This window comes from Triticum urartu, chromosome 1A (genome assembly GCF_056163025.1).
Source record: "Triticum urartu cultivar PI428250 chromosome 1A, HENAU_Tu73, whole genome shotgun sequence".
In the NCBI taxonomy this organism is placed as follows: Eukaryota; Viridiplantae; Streptophyta; class Magnoliopsida; order Poales; family Poaceae; genus Triticum; species Triticum urartu.
The window spans coordinates 419,176,261-419,194,241 of NC_141873.1; the positions used below are offsets into that span (position 1 = coordinate 419,176,261).

The 17,981-nt window shown below is 43.2% G+C and overlaps 1 long non-coding RNA gene across 4 annotated transcripts; it reads left to right on the forward strand.

The window, feature by feature from the left end:
- The first annotated feature begins 9,366 nt into the window (after positions 1-9,366).
- LOC147991490 (uncharacterized) lies at positions 9,367-14,976 on the forward strand. Of its 4 annotated transcripts, XR_015603483.1 has the most exons (10): positions 9,367-9,496; positions 10,228-10,459; positions 10,965-11,125; positions 11,959-12,108; positions 12,197-12,284; positions 12,410-12,545; positions 12,767-12,872; positions 13,179-13,240; positions 13,351-13,518; positions 14,691-14,976. It is a non-coding gene; the product is annotated as an uncharacterized LOC147991490 (long non-coding RNA). The 4 variants fall into 4 exon arrangements; XR_015603485.1 differs by lacking the exon at positions 10,965-11,125; XR_015603484.1 differs by lacking the exon at positions 10,228-10,459 and having other exon boundaries at positions 9,369-9,496.
- The last annotated feature ends 3,005 nt before the right edge of the window (positions 14,977-17,981 follow it).

Consider the following 17,981-nt stretch of genomic DNA (forward strand, 5'->3'; position numbering starts at 1 on the left):
ATGATAAGCAAGTGGTAGGTATCGTAGCAACGGCATAGCAAAAGAACGAGCATCTAGCAAGCAAAGATAGAAGTGATTTCGAGGGTATGGTCATCTTGCCTGCAAAGTTCTCCGAGTTGACGTTAGCTTGATCCTCGTAAACGTACTCAACGGGCTCCTCGATCATGTACTCATCTTTCGGCTCTACCCAAGCAAGAACAACAAGCAAAGGGAGACACAATCAACCACGTGCAATGCACAAACAACATGATGCAAAACATGGCATGATATGTGGGATGCGATATGCGATGCATATGCATGTTTCGGAAAGGAAAGATTGAACCTGGCCTCAACTTGGGAAACCAAGAGTGCCACTGGAAAAAGGAGTTGATTTCGGTCGAAATCGATATAAAGATCACCGGAATCGGATGCACGGTTTGCAAATGGCAAGCAAAACAAATATGGCACCGATCTACGATTAACAGCACGAGGCCATCTAAATGCATCAAGAACAATATGCTACAGCACTCTAACATGACAACAAAATACATGGCAGGGATCCACTCAAGATGCTTGACAAAATATGAACACTAAGCTACGGCTAATTCACTCAATAGCAGGTTCAAACAAGCATGGAAAAAGTGCAAAAGATATCAGGTTACAGACTTAGTGAAAATAACTACATGCGAGGAATTTAACATCAGGAAGCAATGTTTAGAGAAAGGTAACTACATGCTACAGGAACATATCATAGCAAAACAAAGCATGGCATGAAGCTACTCAAAGCATATAACAAAAGTCCCTTACTAACCATAAGCCAAAAGGGATCAGAAAATACAATGGCAACCATGTGAACATAGCAATTATCGTTAACAGATTCAGACTTAGTAAAAAACTGGAACATGGCAAAACAGATAACAAATAGGCATGTTTACGAGCTCGATGCACTCACCACAAGGCATTGCATGATAAACTAAGCATACACCCAGCAAGTAGACATGGCATAGAAGCTAAACATGGCAAGAACAATATCATAGCATGCACGGATCAACTACAACAAGCTCGGCAAAAATGCTTAACATGTAAACATTCTGGCAGGAACATTTTATAGTAAAAGTAGAGCTCGATTGACTCAAGCTAGGGTGCTCCATAAATGCAAACAAAGACATGGATGGATAGAGCACCATAATATCTACAAAACATCCTTACTGATCATGCTCAAAAGAGGCATGGATCACTCTGTAGCAACATGAATACATGGCATAAAAATATAGACGGGGCAATGACTTAGAAGATTTCTAAGTCCCTGAAATCAGCAACATTAAGTAAGCTACTTTGCATGCTTGTGCTAGTCACCACAGAGATCACAAAAGTACATGGCATACACCCCTGTAAAGATGGCATGGCATACTTCAAAACTCATGTAGAGCTCAACTTCATAGGAGGCACACATCAATCATGGCAAAAATGACAAATGTCCAATTACTGATATGAATCTTAAACTAACAGAAACTAGCACTCTTCCAACAACATTTAGGGCATCAAGATGAGCTCAAATGAACATGATGCAATGAGATGAAATGATGTACTCGTCGAGGCGAACATTTCGATATGCTACACGCGCAAAACGGAGCTACGGATTCGGAGATATGATCTGATGAAGAATGCAAAAAAATACTGAAACGAGGCGAAATTAGGTCAACCACCGAATTTCAGATCTAGATCCGGGCACGATTTTTGAGGTTCGCCGGAGTTCATGTTCGCCGGAGAGGGGGGGTTCGCCGGAGATGGAGTCGGGCCTGGCCGTATCGGGGAGGGGCGTCGGACCCGATGGAAGGCGGCGATGGCGGCGGCAACCTCGGGCGGAGTGGGGCGCGGCCTCGTCGGCGGAGTGGGGCACGGCCTCGTCGGTGGTCGCCGGCGTCGGGGAAGACCGGCGACGACACGGCGGGCGGTGGCGCAAGGGAGGACCGGGCGGCGCGGATCCGGTCTCCCCACGGGCTCGGGCGGCGACGTTGGATGGGCCGTGGGGGCCGGTTACGGGCTCTCCGGGCCCGGCGGCGCGGCGAAGTGGGCACCGAGTGGCGGCGAACCAGACGATGACACATGGCGGCGGAGGATGGAAACGGACGTGTCCAGCCAGCGGGATTTCGTCCGCCAGCACGAGGAGGTGGAGGGCTAGGGTTTCGTCCGGATTTTTGAGGGAGAGGGGCCTTTTATAGGTAGGAGGAGCTAGGAGGCTCCAAATTGAGTATGGTTTGCGGCCACGCAATCGTAATCGAACGGCCTAGATGGAGGAGGTTTAGGTGGGTTTTGGGCCACTTTGGAGGGGTGTTGGGCTACAACACACACGAGGCCTTTTTGGTCCCTCAGTTAACCGTTGGAGTATCAAACGAAGTCCAAATGGCACGAAACTTGACAGGCGGTCTACAGGTAGTAAACCAAGGCCGCATGACAAGTCTCGGTCCAATACGAAAACGTTTAACACCCGCACACGAAAAGAGGTAGAAAGGGACACTGGAGGACATAGGAGCGCCGGAATGCAAAACGGACAACGAGGAAAATGCTCGGATGCATGAGACGAACACGTATGCAAATGCAATGCATATGATGACATAATATGAGATGCATGACAAAGACAAAACAACACGAAGACAAAAACCAGGCAACGAGGAAATAAAATAACTTAGTGTCGGAAAAGGCAAGAGTTGGAATACAAATATGGCATGTTACATACGGGGTGTTACAACACTCCACTACGAAAGGATCTCGTCCCGAGATCTAGGACTAGAAAAACTCCGTGTACTCAGAACGGAGGTGATCCTCGCGTTCCCAGGTGGCTTCGCAGTCGGAATGATGTGACCACTTGACTTTCAGGAATTTGATAGACTTGTTGCGAGTCTTGCGCTCAGCTTCTTCAAGAATAGCAACTGGGTGCTCATGATAAGACAAGTCTTCTTGGAGGTCAATCTCTTCAAAGTTGATGGTGCAGTCAAGAGTCTTGAAACACTTGCGGAGTTGAGACACGTGAAACACGCCGTGCACGTTTACAAAGTTGGACGAAACCTCAAGTTAATAGGCGAGATCGCCTTTTTTGCTGATGATCTTGAAAGGACCCACGTATCTCAGGGCAAGCTTCCCTTTGATACCGAAGCGACGAGTACCTTTCATTGGAGAGACGCGGAGGTAGACATGGTCTCCGATCTCGAAAGCCAAGTCACGATCCTTGGTATCATAGTAACTCTTCTGGCGCGATTGCGCGGCTTTGAGATTATCACGAATGACTTTGCATATTTCTTCAGCCTCTGTGATCAAGTCATTGCCAAGAAGTTGACGTTCACTAGTCTCTGACCAGTTAAGAGGAGTACGGCACTTCCTACCATAAAGAATCCCAAATGGGGCCTTGCCCGAACTCGCTTGGAAGCTGTTGTTGTAGGAGAACTCGGCATATGGAAGACAATCTTCCCACTTCATACCGAAAGAGATGACACATGCCCTGAGCATATCTTCAAAAATTTGATTAACTCGTTCGACTTGGCCACTAGTTTGAGGATGAAAAGCTGTACTGAAGCGAATGTTGGTGCCCATGGCCTTCTGAAAAGAATCCCAGAACTTAGAGGTGAAGATGTTCCCACGATCTGAAGATATCAACTGCGGAATGTCGTGCAGAGAGACAATCCTGGAGGTATATAGCTCTGCCAACTGAGCTGTTGTGATAGATTTTTTGATAGGAAGAAAATGAGCCACTTTAGTGAGCTTGTCGATGGCAACGAAGATAGTATCATTGCCATGCTTGGACTTTAGAAATCCAGTCACGAAGTCCATCGCAATGTGGTCAAACTTCCATTCTGAAATGGCAAGAGGTTGGAGGAGACCAGCTGGTCGTTGGTGTTCTGCTTTCACTCTTCTGCAGACATCACATTCATTCATGAACTGAGCAATCTCGCGCTTCAGTCGAGTCCACCAATACGACTGCTTAAAATCATGGTACATCTTTGTACTTCCAGGGTGAATAGAGAGGAGCGAATTGTGAGCCTCGTTCATAATGACTTTACGAAGGTCACCTTTAGGCACAACAATGCGATCCTCGAAGAATAGAGTATCCTTGTCATCAAGACGATAGCACTTGTACTTGGGTTGACTCTTAGCAATCCCAATCTTCATCTTCTTCACCATAGCATCAAGAAGTTGAGCTTCACGAATCTAATCTTCCAAAGTAGGAGAGACTTGGAGGTTGGCCAGAAATCCTTGAGAAACAACTTGAAGATTGAGTTTGCGGAAAGCTTCATAAAACTCGGGTTGGTAAGGCTTGATAATCAGACTGTTGCGGTAAGCCTTCCTACTTAATGCGTCAGCAATTACATTGGCCTTGCCTGAAGTATATTCAATACTCGGATTAAACTCTTGAATCATTTCGACCCAACGAGTTTGCCTGAGGTTGAGGTTTGGCTGAGTGAAGATGTACTTGAGACTCTTATGATCAGTGAAGATGTCCACTTTTCTTCCCAACAAGAGATGTCTCCAAGTTAAAAGAGCATGGACAACTGCCGCCAACTCGAGGTCATGAGTGGGGTAGTTCTTTTCGTTGGGCTCCAACTGGCGAGAGGTATAGGCCACAACTTTCTTCTCTTGCATCAACACGGCACCAAGACCTTGAAGGGAAGCATCACAGAAGACCTCAAACGGTTTGGATTCATCGGGAGGAGTTAGAACTGGAGCAGTGACTAATTTCTCTTTCAAGGTGTTGAAAGCGATGTCACATTCAGGCGACCAGACATACTTCACATGCTTATGGAGAAGGTTGGAAAGAGGCTTCGCGATCTTAGAGAAGTTCTCAATGAACCTTCGACAATAACTTGCGAGCCCAAGGAAGCTGCATTGCTTCACATTCTGAGGTGGTTCCCAATTCACAATTGCAGACACCTTCTCAGGAGTAACAGCTATGCCCTTGGCGGAGATGATATGCCCAAGGTAGAGAACCTCATCGAGCCAAAACTCGCACTTTGAAAACTTCGCATAGAACTGATGTTCTCTGAGTTTATCCAGCACCAAACGCAAATGCTTGGCATGATCCTCCTTGTTCTTGGAAAAGACCAAAATGTCATCGAGGTAGACCAAGACGAAGTCATTTGTATAGGCGTTGAAGATGAAGTTCATCATGCGAGAGAATGTTGGAGGAGCATTGACGAGGCCGAAAGACATGACAGTGTATTCATATGAACCATAGCTTGTTCTGAACGCTGTCTTGGGGATATCTTCTTCACGAATGCGAATCTGATGATAGCCCATACGGAGATCAAGCTTGGAGAATACTTGAGCACCTTTGAGTTGTTCAAACAGCTCGTTGATGTTGGGAAGTGGATACTTGTTCTTTATGGTCTTCTTGTTCAATGAATGGTAGTCGACACAGAGTCGGTCCGTTCCATCCTTTTTAACGAAAAGAACACCACAACCCCATGGAGAACTTAGTCGGATGAGACTCATACGCTCTTGAATATCGAGTTGCTTCTTCAGCCCCTTCAACTCTTCAGGTCCAAGCTTGTTAGGACGTTTGCAAACAGGTTCTGTGCCAGGCTCAAGATCGATGACGAATTTAACTGGCCGGTGCGGAGGCATTCCTGGAAGCTCTTCTGGAAAGACGTCTTGATACTCCCAAATGGCTGGATCTGAGAGATGGCATCCAGCTCACCCTTCTCATTGAGAGAAAAACAGTTGAATGGTATCATCACGAGCGGCAAAGACAATTACATCCTCAGACGAATGTGTCAATTGAATCTGTCTGGCAGCACAATCAAGCTGAGCCTTGTGCTTAGAAAGCCAGTCCATTCCAAGAATAAGATCAATATCCGAGTCACCAAGAACAGTAGGAGAAGACAGAAACTTGTAGTCACACATCGTGATAATAACATCCGGAACCATGGAGTTAGCATTCATGCGTTTACCCGGAGAGACAACTGCAAGCGGTCTAGGCAAAACTTGGAGAGCCAACTCATGTTTAGATGCAAATGGTCTCGAGATGAAACAATGCGATGCACCAGTGTCAAAAAGAACTTTTGCAGGAATATCGTTAACAGGAAGGTTACCCATAATCACATCTGACGAGTCCTCTGGCTGAGTTGCGTTCATCAAGTTGACCTTGGCGTGCTTGGGATTATGCTTGACAACTTTAGTGCTAGCAGGTCTCATAGGAGGAGGAGGAGGAAGACGCCTCTGATTGAAGCATTTGTTGGCATAGTGACCCTTTTGCTGACACTTGTTGCACGTGACCTCTGACAACGGACGATGATACAGAGCACTTGATCTTGGAGCTTGAGACGAAGTCTTGTTCTAAAAGCCTGGGTTGGATGGGTGGGAAGATCCATTGCCACATTTGCTCTTCTGCTGATAAAGCTGACGGAACGGAGGAGGAGGCAGCCAATACTTTTGCTCCTTAGCTACCACCTAAGTTGAGGAAGAAGGTGTTGCATCCCTGACTCGCTTCTTGGAAGCATCGCACTTGAGTTGAGCAGTCTCTTATTTCAGTGCCATATTATAAAACTCATCGTACTTCTGAGGCTCAAAAAGCACGAGAGCAAGTTGGAGATCTTCTTTGAGGCCACCTCTGAACTGATAAATCATGCTCTTCTCGTTGGGGACGTCCTGCTTGGCGAAATGAGCGAGCTTCTGGAACATGATGTTATACTGGTAAACAGACAAACTGCCTTACTTCAGGTTGCGGAATTCCTCACGCTTGCTCTAAACAACACTCTGAGGAATGTGGTGAGCTTTGAAGTCTTGACAGAATTCATCCCAGGTAATCACATGACCTCCTCTGAAATCTTTGTACTGTCGATACCACTCTGCAGCTTGGTCTTTGAGTTGGAACAAGGCAAACTTGACAAAGTCCTCAGGCCTGACGTTGCTGCACTTAAAATGCTTGCAGATATCCCGATAGGAGCTGCACATATCTCGTTCTCAGGGCACACCGGATTGTCCAAGGTTTCGATAGGCCAGCCCAGAGTTGTCCCTGATGGCCACCGGCAGCTAACAGGTTGGACCAACACTCAGAGGAGCACTGGCCCGGGGTTTAAAATAAAGATGACCCTTGAGTCCGCGAAACCTAAGGGAAAAAAAGACTAGATGAAAAATGGTAAAACCAATGTTGGGCATTGCTGGAAGAGTTTTATTTAAGGCGAACTATCAAGGGGTTCCCATTATAACCCAACCGTGTAAGGAACGCAAAATCAAGGAACATAACACCGGTATAACGGAAACTAGGGCGGCAAGAGTGGAACAAAACACCATGCATAAGGCCGAGCCTTTCACTCTTTACCAAGTGTATAGATGCATTAACGTAGACAAGATATAATAATGATATCCCAAAAATAAACATGTTCCAACAAGGAACAAACTCCAATCTTCACCTGCAACTAGCAATGCTATAAGAGGGGCTGAGCAAAGCGGTAACATGGCCAAACAACGGTTTGCTAGGACAAGGTGGGTTAGAGGTTTGACATGGCAATATGGGAGGCATGATAAACAAGTGGTAGGTATCGTAGCATAGGCATAGCAAAAAAGCGAGCATCTAGTAAGCAAAGATAGAAGTGATTTCGAGGGTATGGTCATCTTGCCTACAAAGTTCTCCGAGTTGACGTTAGCTTGATCCTCGTAAACGTACTCAACGGGCTCCTCGATCACGTACTCGTCTCCTAGCTCTACCCAAGCAAAAACAACAAGAAAAGGGAGACACAATCAACCACGTGCAATGCACAAACAACATGATGCAAAACATAGCATGATATGCGGGATGCGATATGCGATGCATATGCATGTTTCGGAAAGGAAAGATTGAACCTGGCCTCAACTTGGAAAACCAAGAGTGCCACTGGAAAGAGGAATTGATTTCGGTCGAAATCGATATAAAGATCACCGAAATCGGATGCACGGTTTGTAAATGGCAAGCAAAATAAATATGGCACCGATCTACGATTAACAGCACAAGGCCATCTAAATGCATCAAGAACAACATGCTACAGCACTCTAACATGACAAAAAAATACATGGCAGGAATCCACTCAAGATGCTTGACAAAAGATGAACACTGAGCTACGGCTAATTCACTCAATAGTAGGTTCAAGCAAGCATGGTAAAAGTGCAAAAGATATCAGGTTACAGACTTAGTGAAAATAACTACATGCCAGGAATTTAACATCAGGCAACAATGTTTAAAGCAAGGTAAATACATGCTACAGGAACATATCATGGCAAAATAAAGCATTTCATGAAGCTACTCAAAGCATACAACAAAAGTCCCTTACTGACCATAAGCCAAAAGGGATCAGAAAATACAATGGCAACCATGTAAACATAGCAATTATCGTTAACAGATTCAGACTTAGTATAGAACTGGAACATGACAAAACAGATAACAAGTAGGCATGTTTACGAGCTCGATGCACTCACCACAAGGCATTGCATGATAAACTAAGCATACACCCAGCAAGTAGACATGACATTGAACATATAAAGCCTGCTATGCTACCCGCCATTCCAGAGCAACCGCGTGCGCTGCGCCTGTTGGGTCGATCGATCTATCTACTGTAGTTATATTTTGGCTACTGGCAGCAGGTCAGCCGTCGGTTGCTTTTCACGTTTTGTAGTTGCTTCATAAGTGGATGACGAGTGGGGCTGGCTATGTGTGGGGTCAATACAACATAGTGGTTCTTCTCCTGCCCTGCGTAAAAGAAAAAAAAACATAGACCGACGAGCGGTAAAAGGAAAAGGCGACGCAACTTCCTCCTACCCTCGGTTTCTTCTGGAAAATAATTCTATAAGACCAGGTCTCACACGAGACCCATCTTGATGGATGACACATGGCATTCACAAATCACAAAGCACCCCCACCCTCACTTAAAATCAGGAGGAGAGAGATTAGATGTTTTGTGATTTGTGAATGCCACGTCTCATCCATCAGGACGGGTCTCACCTGCTAACCGTGAGACCTGGTCTCATATAATTTTTTTCCATCTCTTCTCAGCTTCCTCCTCCCCTCGGTCTCTTCTCACCTCCTCCTCTCCGCCCTCTCGCTCGCCGCCGCCGCCATGGTCTCCCCTGCCGCTCATCTCCACCTCCTCCTGCGAGCCCAATCGCTGCCCACTCCATCCCCTCAGCCCATGGATTCCGGGGCATCCCCTCTCGGCCACCACCTCTCCTTCTCTCTTTGTTTCCCCCAAGTCCCGATCTGGAGCAGGAGAGACAGATACGGCCAAAAGCGCCGGTGCCGACGTGGGATGATAGAGGCCGCCACCTCTCCTCACCTCCTCCCATGTTCCGGTGGTGGCACCGGGGAAGAAAGGAGCAGCAGCCATAGCAGACGCGGTGCTGGCAAACACGAGCGGCAGCAGCCGCAGCAGGAGGCGGTGTTGATGAAGCGGTGGTCTGTGCCGTCGCTGCCGCTGTCGTACTCTGGGAGAAGGTCAAGCCAACATGAATCAACAACGCCACGGCGAGAGAAACGACCATGGGTCCTGGAGCCGAGGTAACCCTCTCATCCCCTTCCTCCATTCTCATCCCTCCCTCCCTCCTTTTTGCTTGCTGCCGCTGCAGCTCTCTCTATCTCTCTCACCTGATTTGCCCTCACCCCTCTCTCTTCCATTCATTTCTTATGATTTAATCCCCAAAAATTTCATCTTTGTTTGTTCTATGCCTACAAGGTGTTCGATAAAATTTCAGCTAGGCTTTAGCAAAATATTAATGCTAATAATGTATGTAAATTTTATCCTCTGTTGACTTCCACTAATTTCTTTTTCCCGAAATTTAGCTGCAGATTTTATGACTTGTCTGTACAGTATATTACGTTCTGATTATGTGGCTTGCATGAACTATCTATGGCCTCTGTTATCACTTTTTCTTGTCTTATTCATCACACTGGAATTGAGTGTATGTATCTTCTAAGTGATGTTGATGGAAAAGAAAGTTCATCCATAATGAAGTGGCCTTTTACTTCTCCAAAAAGAAATATATGTGCTCCATCGCAGGAATTATATTCCAGGGATTAGTTCTTCAAGCATTTATTTTGATTAGAATTTGCATGTAAGCGTAATAAATAAATAAATAAATAAATAAATGTATATTCAAACTTAACTGAAATTACTCTTATCTGTTTCTCTAATGTTGACAAGTGCATGACCTAAAATCAGAATTCTCTGAAAGCTTTGTTACCCTAATGAGATAAAAGTAAGACTGCTCTGTGTGTTGATGATGTAATAGATTTAACATATATTTCAAACCTTCGCAATAAGCATCGCACGGACCTGGAGAGTTTAGCGTTGACATCACGGACATTGAGAACACTTTGCATTACCCTCAAAAAAGAGAACACTTTCCATTATTTGTGCTAGCCTTGGAGAGAGTATAAGAAGCAGATGTTCGTGTTCTGAAAGAAGTTGCTGGTTTCGCTACCTATTTGCTTCTCTTGGTAAATGAGGGCTCACATGAGAAGGTATCATCATCTTTCTGTTTTACTACATTTATGTATTTCAAATTAGACGAATTGAGTGGCGGTATAGTGAATTGAACTGCAAGTATGCAAATTAATAGAGCACTACTTTCACAATCTCTGGATATGCATGTGTTGCTTTTGAATGGTGATCCTGCATTTTTTAAATTTAGGTAGCTAGATGTTAGACTCGAACCTATGTGAGTGGGAGCATTCGTCTACCCTGCCTGTGGTGCGTGAGCTCTTGCAGCAGGATAAACCATTATATTTCGTCTACAATGCAGCATATGCTGGAACTGCTTTGGTATACCAGATTTGTATTATCGTGCAACTAAGTATTTATCATTGCAGTTCAGTTCTCAGCACATCATTTATTTTTGCAGGCTCTGGCTTGCACACCTTTGTTGTATTTAGGGCCTCATATTGCCCTTTTCACAATGAAAACGGTTCAGTGTGGCCGGGTTGATTTAAAGAGTGCTCCTTATGACACTGTTCTTTTTAAAAGTAGGCCTTCATGGTTGGAGAAAGACTGTCCGGAGTTTGGATCTCCAGTGTATTAGGAAACAATCCCATTTAGCAAAATACTCCATGAAGTTCATCTTCAAGTTGTTCCTTGGGGCATTGGGACCGCACTTGGAGAGCTTCCTCCATATTTTGTTTCTAGAGCAGGTTATGTTTATAATGTTTTGCTCTTGCCAACTCGAACATAATGTACCTTTGTAATCATCTCATGCCATACCTCATTATTCTTTAAGTTTTTATTCCAGGGCTTCATTGTGAATCGCTTAAATTATGTATAAATGCTTCACCGCGTCCAAACTTACATGAACACATCACATGTGTAATTGAGTGTCAGAAAGAAGTGCATAGTCCTATTAGCAAGAAGCTTCTTGATTGATTACAAATTAATCAAACATCTATCTATAGCACACTTTGATCAGTGATGACCATTAGATTTTTATTTGATTATTGCTTATTTGTGTGCCATCTTCCAGTATAGCCTTCAATGAGATATATAGTTATCCTGTGTGCAGAGCGGAGTATATATAAAGTTTAGTTTTATGGTCCTGCTCAGATGTTAGATCTTGAATGCATTTAAGTAACATCCATGCTCCTTCTTAAGTCTTTTGTGAGTCTTCCTTTGCTACTTCTATGATGGTTCTGTTTAAATGACAATCTTTTTGTTCCCATTTTTTTGTGATTATGTCTAATAACTATACGATAAGCTCACTAGGTACCTCCTGTAATTAGGTGTACACAAGCCTTCTGTAGAACCTGATTGTTGATATCTCCTAAAAATAGGAAGGTCACCAATCGTTCATTACCAACTGTATCGGGACACTTTTATAGAAGATATGGCTTATTGTGCATTAAAACAGTAGCCACAGAGTTTGGTCTTTCTATTATTTCTCTATACATTTGATTTGGATTGTCCTGATCTACGTAGAGAAGCCCCCGTCAATACTGAAATGTTTGTTGTTTGTTTTGTTCCTGGTCTACAGACATTTATATTTTGAGAATCATTCTGAAACCGGGGTTCAAAGCACTGAGGAAATATGTTCTATTTCTGAGTCTTGTGCTAATGCTTCAAAGGGAGATGAAGAAAAAGAATCAGAACTGTTGACCCACTGTATCTACTAGCAGACTAAAAGGTTTGGTTCCAACTCCATTCAATGTATGTGATTAGCAACATGGCACACATCTCACTCATAATTTTCTTTATTACTATGTTTTGCATAGGAACACTGTAATGCCCAGTAAGGTACTGATGTGTTATGCAACTGCAGTCCTATAATGAATTAAAGTTTCAGTTCAAGTTGTTCACCAGGTTGTTCTTCCCCCATCATTCCCTATATTTTCTTTTCGTAAATTACATAGTGAGCTGTAGGTTGATCGGGTCTGTTGCATGAGGCAGAACAAGAATAAGAACATTTGTTAGCTTTTCATGTGTAGGTTCAGCAGTGGGCAATGCTTGAGACAGAGTTGGGTGCACAACATATATATAAATATGTCGTCGCTTCTGAATAAACATAGATGAGCTGCAGCAGGGATGAGATATCTGTCCGACTGTCATCCTTCGCTGACTTGGGTTTGTCATTTCTGTCAGCGTCCGCTTCCTTCGTTGGTTGTCAATTGTTTGCACGTTGCTGTAGTTCAGAGATCATAATATATTTTCCAGGGATACAATCGACTATGTCACCCAGTTTCTAATATAATTGTTCAGTTCTATCTCATAGAGATTCTTACAAAATATCATGCATACAAGTCCCAGTTTAAGTTGAATATAACCACTGGATTATTCAAATGCAGATTCTTTTGTAACTTAAGAGGTTATACATAGTTGCATGCACTTACTTTAGCTAAGAGGAGCACAACATTGGAGAGAAAGGAAATGATCAAAGTTAATCTATTTCAGGTACATATTTTGTATTGATTGAAACATATGAGCAAGGTTGTCGCTGTGATGTTCTATGTCACAGTTTTCCCATGTAATGTGATTACATGTTCCACTTTTAATCCAAACATGCTAATATTGTTCTTTCATTCAGAAGCCGTCACTAACACTTAATAACAATGAAAATTTATGTTCTAAAAAATCTGACTAAACTTTACTATCCTGTTTATTAGTGCATTTTATAAACCTTTGTAAGCGTCATGATTTCTTCTGTTAATACAATTTGGTTGTCCCAATTCATATTTATATTGTGTTCTGGGCTTACAGAAGAGGAAAAATCATAAGTTCTCGTATATACTGGGCCGGCACGGGATATTGGACGAGGCGAGGTTGTTCCACTTGCTCAATTGCTAAAGACTTGACCTTATCCATCCCTTTCTTCTCCGCTCTGTGCACTAGCATTCTCTCACCCACCCTCTCTTTTCCATTCCATCGCCAGTGTTCCTCTGCATCGGAAAGATGAGTTCGATTGCAAGATCTGCTTCCTCACCCGCAAGATCAGCTCCCTCCCCTCTACGCATCGTGCCGGCAGGTCAATTCTTCAGGTGAATCATCACCAGATCAAGCTGGCTCACCCACTTCCAGGCATACCTTGACCAATAGCATGGTATTATTTCAGTTTTCGGTCAATGTTTTTCCTAGAGACATGGTCAAAATAGAAAAGTTTTACTTCTGAGACAAACACAGAAGTGTAGTTATTCTTCGTGATTGAAATCGATATTTGTTTCATTGTTAACAAGAATAGATCGGTCGTCTCATGCGGATGACTAACCTGTTGATCTATTTATGGAAATTGCAAAAGTATCCGATTCATCCTAGCTAATTCAAGTTAACTTGACTACAACAGTACATATCTTTATTTACAAGCTCTGCTCCACATGTACAACAATAATAGTGGATAGGCAGTGTAATTCAGAGAGAATCAGACATCAGTCTGATGGTACTTAATATTTGCTTCTATAACCTGATCTGATAAATGCTATCATATCAAGTGTGAGAGAATGAAGTTCCTTCTCTGGTTAAACTACCGGTTCCTGTTGCGTGTCCTAAACATGGATATTGCAAAGAAAGGTACGACATGGTAACCAACACGAGCAACAAGATAGTATAATCCTTCAACATAAGTAAAACATAAGATAGGGAATTCATGATGCTTGCCTTCCTGGTCAATGTCCTAATGAAGCTGCGGATCGAACTCGTAATTCCCCTCATTGCCTGACTCTATTGAAATGATGAAGAAACCCTGGAAAAAAACCAAACGGAGGAAAATCAATATTCATGAATTTCCAGAATGTGTACAGTGCATGAATTGTATTTGTTGTCATCCAGAAAGTTGAATATGAAGCTACTGAAATTGGGAATAACATTTTCTTAGAGTCCTACAATGCAAGTTATGAATTTTTAAAGATTTAAAGACATTTTGTTAAAGTGCATCTTCCTTTATTTCTAAGCAACAATACTGACTAAGCTTATATATGTCTGTTCCTTAGAAAGGGGATATGGAGTAGTACGAGAAAGGGGATCCGGGAGCAACCAACATATACAAGCTTAGTACTACTCCAAACCAAACTAGAATGATTTTGTTATGGATTTTAAAAGTTCAACGGGCTGAGCGTTTTTATGTGATTTTCCTGATAAATCAAATGTTAGAATGAAAACTTTTATACATAGGGAAGTCTAGCCTTTGTCTGACAGTGTGACGAGCAAGTAAATTAAATAGTGTTGAATATGACCATGTTTTTTTTCATGCAAATCAATCTCTCTTTCTATAATCTACAGGCAGGTCATGGCTAACATCATCAAGCATCAACAGCAAGCAACAAGCAGCCAGCAGCAAAGAAGGGACAGGTTGATAAAAAAGCAAAGAAGGGACAGGAGCAAAGCAGCCAGCAGCAAAGAAGGGACAGGAGCAAAGCAGCCAGTGGCAGCAAACAACAAACAACATCAGCAGCACGCAGCCAGCAACATGCAGAGGTGATTTCTCACCATGCTGTAAGTGGCAAGGTCGGACGGAGCAGAGCAACAAGCTCCGGACAGCGACAATGGCGGTCAATGTCAGGGAAGAAGTAGGAGGGACCCGCGGCTTCGAGTCTATTGTCAAGAGGAGATGCGGACAACACGGAGCCCGTCACAATCTCTGGAGTTGTTCGGTGAGGAGGATGACCGCGGCGTCACAGTGGCGGCCGGCAGAATCGACGAAGGTGGCCTCGATCCAAGAGGTTGCTGCACGTTGGTGCCCGGAATCACCATTAAAGGAACAATGGAGCTAAGGGAACTACCTAGGAGCAAGAACGCACCGGAAAAACAAGGTGTTCACGGCCGCGTCCAGCGAGCCTGCATGTCGAAGCCGGAGGCATGGACGTTGATCCGGACTGAGGGCCAGCGTATCCCGCCGATTCCTGAGGCTGGTGTTGCAACGGCGACCGGCTTCCCCAGCGAGCTAGACGAGAAAGGGGATCCAGGAGAACAGGAAATGAAGTGAGGGAAGTAGTGGGCTGGAGTAAGAGATAAGGTGAAGGGGCATGGGTTCACGGACGCGTGTGGCGTGTCCCTGCGAGATGGTGATAAGGCGATTTTGTCCTAACCTGGAAGACCCATTGCTAAGTGGCAAACGGACGGGTTGGAAAAAAATAAAAAAAAATGAAATTGGCTGGAATATCTCTTCCTCCTCTACTCCTTCATAAGCTTCTCAAGATTACCATGCTCTAAATTTTTAAAATATCTACTTATATAATATAATTATGAAATTTCAGTATATATGCAGTATGCATAGATCTTATTATTCCACATGTTTTTTATGATGAAAACACATCCAGAGAAAGGTTCTAATGTAATGAAGTGCATTTATTTATGATAGCTCTTCCATCCTAATAAGCACCGGCGTAGTGTAGTGTTGGGGGGGCTGTGGCCCCCCAGCCTTGCACATTTCTCTGAAGAAAAAATAAATAGAGGGCTAAGATGGAAGCAAAATTAGTATTTCGCCCCCTCTGAAGAAAAAATAAATAGAGGGCTAAGATGAAAGCAAAATTAGTATTTCGCCCCCTCAGAAAAAATAAATAGAGGACTAACATCTATCGGGTTGTTGATCCATGCAATATATGTTATGAACATTTTTTAAAAAATGGTCTTGGTGAAAAGTTTTGTTGTATAAATAGATTTATGCCATTTTTTAGCTTTTCCTGATTTTATTGTGTTAGCTTTTATTAAATTTTGTTTTAGTTGACTAAACCTTCTATTCAATCATTTTGTATGCTTGGGTTAGAATCTAACAAAGCTGCTTCTGGATGCTCTGATGCACATGCAAACACACGCCGCTTTCGCCCGAAGTTGGTCCTGAATCAATCTCATATGTATTGTTTGAATACTCGGCTACCTCTGGCTTTTGCGCCATAGGCGCACGGGTCATCTAGAGTCATGAAGAAAAGGGCGAGAGCCCAGTAAGTAGATATTCTAAAAGTCCTAAATCAAGCAAGATAGACACATGATGGTGAAGTGAAGGAACTTTACCGCATAATACATACAAACTTCATAGCAAGATCAACACCCAAAGCCAACAATCTAAAACATATTTTATCATAGATAAGATATGTTGCTGATCGTCTTAATGATATAAGTTTAAAATCAGAAGCCATTGTACAGAAAACAAACAAGTATTATTCGAGCTTGCACGATGATATTGAAGAAATTTCTGCTCTGAGCAATGCAGGCCATGAAGAACAACGGCTATGAAGACTTGCCATAAGTTTATAATTAGAAGCCGTTGTACAAAAAACAAACAAGTATTATTGGAGCCTGGACGATGATATTGAAGAAATTTTTGCTCTGAGCAAAGTAGGCCATGAAGAACAACGGCTATGAAGACTTGCCATAAGTTTATAATTAGAAGCCGTTGTACAAAAAACAAACAAGTATTATTGGAGCCTGGACGATGATATTGAAGAAATTTTTGCTCTGAGCAAAGCAGGCCATGAAGAACAGCAGCTATGAAGACTTGCCTCAAAGAAATCGTTCTAAACATCCAGGGATACATTTGTCTAACGTAGCTCTGCCTATCTACATGTCTTGCTCATAACATTGTAAATGATCGTTAGTAAGTTTCTTAGAAAACATGTATCATCAACAATCATCTATCTATCATCAATCCGTACTTAGTTTCATATGTTTCCCTCTGTGTCTACATATTTTGATGCACACTCTTTCTATAGTTGGCTTGCTCTCGGCCTTTGCGCCATGGGCGCAACGGGTCATCTAGTAGAAGCTAAACATGGCAAGAACAACATCATAGTATGCACGGATCAACTACAACAAGCTCGGCAAAAATGCTTAACATGTAAACATTCTGCCAGGAACATTTTATAGCAAAAGTAGAGCTCGATTGACTCAAGCTAGGGTGCTCCATAAATACAAACAAAGACATGGATGGATAGAGCACCACAATATCTACAAAACATCCTTACTGATCATGCTCAAAAGAGGCATGGATCACTCTGTAGCAACATGAATACATGGCATAAAAATATAGACAGGGCAATGACTTAGAAGATTTCTAAGTCCCTGAAATCAGCAACATTAAGTAAGCTACTTTGCATGCTTGTGCTAGTCACCACAAAGATCACAAAAATACATGGCATACACCCCTGTAAAGATGGCATGGCATACTTCAAAACTCATGTAGAGCTCAAGTTCATAGGAGGCACACATCAATCATGGCAAAAATGACAAATGTCCAATTACTGATATGAATCTTAAACTAACAGAAACTAGCACTCTTCCAACAGCATTTAGGGAATCAAGATGAGCTCAAATGAACATGATGCAATGAGATGAAATGATGTACTCGTCGAGGCAAACATTTCGATATGCTACACGCGCAAAACGGAGCTACGGATTCGAAGATATGATCTGATGAAGAATGCAAAAAATACTGAAATGGGGCGAAATTAGGTCAACCTCCGAATTCCAGATCTGGATCCGGGCATGATTTTCGAGGTTCGTCGGAGTTCCTGCTCGCCGGAGGAGGGGGGTTCGCCGGAGATGGAGTCGGACTTGGCCGGATCGGGGAGGGGCGTC